At 35.5% G+C, this 4,762-nt stretch overlaps 1 pseudogene; it reads right to left on the bottom strand.

Annotated features, from left to right (window-relative positions):
- Positions 1-933: 933 nt before the first annotated feature.
- LOC115939679 (small ribosomal subunit protein uS14 pseudogene) lies at positions 934-1,104 on the bottom strand (annotated as a pseudogene).
- Between the last annotated feature and the right edge of the window lie 3,658 nt (positions 1,105-4,762).

Here is a 4,762-nt window from a genome sequence, read left to right on the forward strand (position 1 = left end):
TATGTGTCTTCTACATATTATTCCCCCTATGACTTCTAAATTCCAGGTGACATAGTGTCTTATGTAGCATCCAGATTTGGGTGGGGAATAGGTAGTAGGAGCTTACTTGGTCTATTCATCTGCAAGTGTTTTCAGAAACACACTTTACCTCATCTTGTTATTAATCATAAGCTTCTACCTTTGTTGCATCTGATGAGAAGTGTTTAGACCCATGAACCTTCTAGTCACCTAGGTAATTTAGATTATTTCAAGCACCAGGTATTTTTCAGGTTCGCTTGCTCTTTATCAGATAGTTCTTTACAAATATTCAGATGAAGGTAGGGGATAATGCAAACTGAAATTCTCTCCAAAATTCTTTTTGGGTTGGTCCTAAGACCCTTAGCTGGGGAGGGTTGCATAAGCCTTATGAGTTCATCATTCTCATATAGTGGATTTCTTGGTTTCATTGAGCTTAACCCCATCAGAAAGGCACACACTATAGGCAATCTTTAACAAGACTCCAGGGGCAAGGAGGAGCAGTTCTTCTCTGTTCTTGTTCCTATTTCTTTTCTATGGCAAACATCTTAAGCTTGAAGTCTTTCAAATCTTAGTCTTTGATTCTTTAAAATGGGAGACTCTTGAACATGAAGTCTTTCATTGTCCCTGACTTAAGTGTAAAAATCTAATTTGAAACACAAAGCTAATTTTCTGTTGTTTCTACATTCATTTGATCCTCCCTTTACCTCATATTTTTGAAATCACTGAATGTTGCTGAACTAATTACAGGAAGATGGAGGGGGAGAATAGATGTTTGGTTTATAGGTCCAAGTTTTATTTATTTATTTCATAATTGAAGTATTTTAATTTTATGTACAATGAATTAGCATAAGGTAGGTATATGGGATATCTGCAGTTGAGGTAGGTATCTCAGATGACACATTCAAGGAAGTTCACTTAATCCACCTTAATGAAGCCTGTATCTTTCCCATACTGACAGAAACACTGGTGGCACATATTGAGGCACATTTTTCTGGACCAGACTGTGCTGTTTGAGCAGACATGGCAACCATGAGAACCCTGGCCAGATTTCCTCAGATGGCTCCAGTAGAGCTGCTGGTGACCCATCTTGCTCTTTCAGATGCAGTGAGGCAAAGGTGATCCAAATTTTATTATAGCATATTTCTACTTGCACAAATTTTCTTATTTTTTTCAACTTAGCATAACACATATGCAGACAGTTTTGTATATTTTAAGTGTACATATAAAAATCCAAGTGAGTAAGTGGAACATAACCATTATATCAAAAGCTGCCTGCATACCCAAAGTTAACCACTCTTATGATTTCTAACAGATTAATCCAGAGTTGTTTTGCTTATGTTTGAAATTTATATAAATTAATTGTATTGTATGTAGTCCTTCAGATTTTGCTTCTATTGCTCAGCACTACTTTTATAAGACTCATGCATGTTGCCGACTATAGCTCTACCAATGCCATTTTAATTTCTGTACGTTATTTCATTGAGTAAACATATTCCAATTAATTGGAACTTATGGATTTATTTCAATTTTCCAGTTTAGAACTTTGACAAATAATATTGCTACTGATATTGTTGTATGCATCTTTTGGTACACATGCGCATACAATTGTTTTCAAGGGGCGCCTGGGTGGCTCAGTCTGTTAAGCGGCTGCCTTCAGCTCAGGTCATGATCCCAGGGTCCTGAGATCAAGCCCTATGTCAGGCTCCCTGCTCAGCAAGGAGCCTGCTTCTCCCTCTCCCACTGCCTGTTGCTCCCCCTTCTGGTGCTCTCTCTTTCTCTCTCTCAAATAAATAAATAAAATCTTTTAAAAAATTGTTTTCAAGATCATTAGATGATTCCAAAAAATTTTCCAAAGGAGGTATACAAATTGAAATGTGTGAGCACTACATCCTTGCCAACGTTTGGTATTGTTAGATGTTTGGTTTGGTTTTATTTTGTTTTAGAGCCATTATTAGAAAGAAACTTCTTCAAACTGATACAAGGCAACTATGAAAAACCTACAGCTAACATTATATTTAATGGTAAAGGACTGGCAATTTTCCACCTAAAAGCAGGGAATAGGCAAGGAGGTCCATCTACTATTTCTCTTCAACGTTTTATTGGAAATTTTAGCCAGCATAAGAGAAATAAATGAAATAAAAGGCATTATGATCCACTGGGAAGAAAGAACTATTTTATCTGCAGACAAGATAATTTCCTATGTGAAAAATGCTACAGAATTTATCAAAAAGAAAAGCTACTACAACTAACGGGTTTAACATGTTTGTATGACACAAGGTTAATCTATAAAAATGCCCACATATCCACCTTCATTCTTAAAGAAGATTTTTATGGAGTATATAATTCTAATCAATACATTTTTCAGCAGCATTCTGAAACAGTGGGGAGGATCCAAATGACCAATGCTTTATCACTGACACTATTTAGAAACCCCAGTGTGTGATAATAATAAAAAGCAAAGTTGTTTCTACTCAGTTTTATTATGTTTTTAAATTAAATACAAACAGTGAACCCACTTGTTGCCTATGCTTGGGACAAAATACCCTCTCCAGTTGCACTTGGTTTGCCATTATTATGAGGATATCATTCAATTACTTCCAGCTTCCAATCTTTTTGCTTAAAAGTCAACTGTTATTCTTAATTATAAAGTATGATTTTTACTTCTTTGAAGATAAAATAAATTCTTTCCCCCATCTTACTGGTTGCTTTATAGATCTTTCTTTATATTTGTTTTTAATATGTGTGAATTACATTTTTTTTTAAAGATTTTATTTATTTGAGACAGAGAGAATGAGATACAGAGAGCATGAGAGGGAGGAGGGTCAGAGGGAGAAGCAGACTCCCTGCCGAGCAGGGAGCCCGATGCGGGACTCGATCCCGGGACTCCAGGATCATGACCTGAGCCGAAGGCAGTCGCTTAACCAACTGAGCCACCCAGGCGCCCAGTGAATTACATTTTATATTTTCATTTTTCTCAGGTTTTGTGAGGGTTTGAAAATGTGCGATTGATGTAATTCATGACTTTTCTTAGGTGTTCTCTTATTTTTTTTTTCCTTTATTCTGACCTGCCTTCAATTTACCAATTTTTCTTCACTTATTTAATCTGGTGTTAAATCTACACTTTGAGTTTTTAATTTTGACAATTGTATTTTTCAATTGTAGAATTTGTATTTTTTTTTCAGATCTGCCGTGCAGTATTTATCATTTCCTGTCCACCTTGAAATATTCAGTCTAGTCTTTTATCTCCTCCAACACTTTAATCTTAGTTATTTAAAAATATAAACCTGGAAATTTCTATATATAGTCCTTTTGTTTTTTACTGTCTGTATATCTTCTTGTTCCCATGCATGTATACACACAAACATGCATGCATACACACATATCACACATTAACAAAACCCAAAATAATTATATGAAAAACCTTTCAATATTTTGAGAGCATATATATGGAGAAACAAAATAAGCTAGTTATATTTAACTAGAAGAAACAGAAAGCTATCTTCAGGGACTCAGAATTTAATATACAACTTTTCAACAAGTATCAGTGTTTAATTTTAATAAACAAAATATTAAGCAAAGGTTATGGTAGGTGAAACAAACAAGATTAACTATTTCATGGTGAACTTGGAAAAGGACTTATAATTAAAGAGAGGTATAATTTGTTGAAGAGTCCTGTTTTTCTTAAACTTTCCCTCATAATATGTTTCTATCTCTTCATGGGACCCTGAAGTGAAATCTTTTTGCTGTGATATGAAGACAGTGACCCTGAAAGTAAAACTACTCTGCTTTATGGTAGTTGCTTTGTTGCCAGGTGTCAAGGTGGCCAACTGGGACAATGAGCCAAATTGAAAGTAATAATCAAACTATTGTACAAATACAGGTTTTCCTTGACTTATGATGAGGTTACACCTTACCCATCATAATGTGAAAATATTGTAAGTCAGTAATGCATTTAATATACCTAACCTACCAAACATCACAAATTAACCTAGCCTACCTTAAACATGCTCAGAACACTTGCACTGGCCTACAGTTGTACATAGTCCTCTAACATAAAACATCTTTTATAATAAACAATTGAATATCTATGTAATATGCTGGATACTGCACTTAAAGAGAAAAACAGAGCGGTTATAAATGTATCACTTATTTACCCTTGTGATCATGTGGCTAAGTGGGAGCTGCCGCTGTTCAGCATCAGCAGAGAGGATCGTATCACATATCAGTAGCCCGGAAAAAGAGCAAAATTAAAAATTCCAGTTATTTCTACTGAATGTTATCACTTTTGTACCATTGTAAAATTAAAAACTGGTAAGTTGAACCAATGTAAGATGGGGACTATCTCTACTGCAATAGTGCAGGTAAGAAGCAAAGAACAAGAAAAGTGGTAGCTCCCTAATTTCCATGTTTTCCCCACGGAATGACACCAGACCAGGGTCAGTGAGATGACATGCAATGCAGGTGGGAAAAACTGAGGAGAACTGAGGAGAACTGAACAAAAGGCGCCTGGTCCAGGATTATTTTCAAGCCTTGAAATCTAATTGAATTTTCCCTGCTTGTTTTCGGACTTGCCTGGGACTTGAGACCCCTTTTCCTTCTGTGTCTATCTTTTTGGAATGGCAATGTCTATCTTAAAACTATCCCAACAGTGTATTTTATAAGTATATAACTTGATTTCTAATTTCACAAATACATAGATAACAATGAATTTTGTCCCTGGATGGACATTAGCTGGATTCTCACC

This window comes from Leptonychotes weddellii, chromosome 3 (assembly GCF_054177405.1).
Source record: "Leptonychotes weddellii isolate Sample4059 chromosome 3, ASM5417740v2, whole genome shotgun sequence".
Lineage (NCBI taxonomy): Eukaryota > Metazoa > Chordata > Mammalia > Carnivora > Phocidae > Leptonychotes > Leptonychotes weddellii.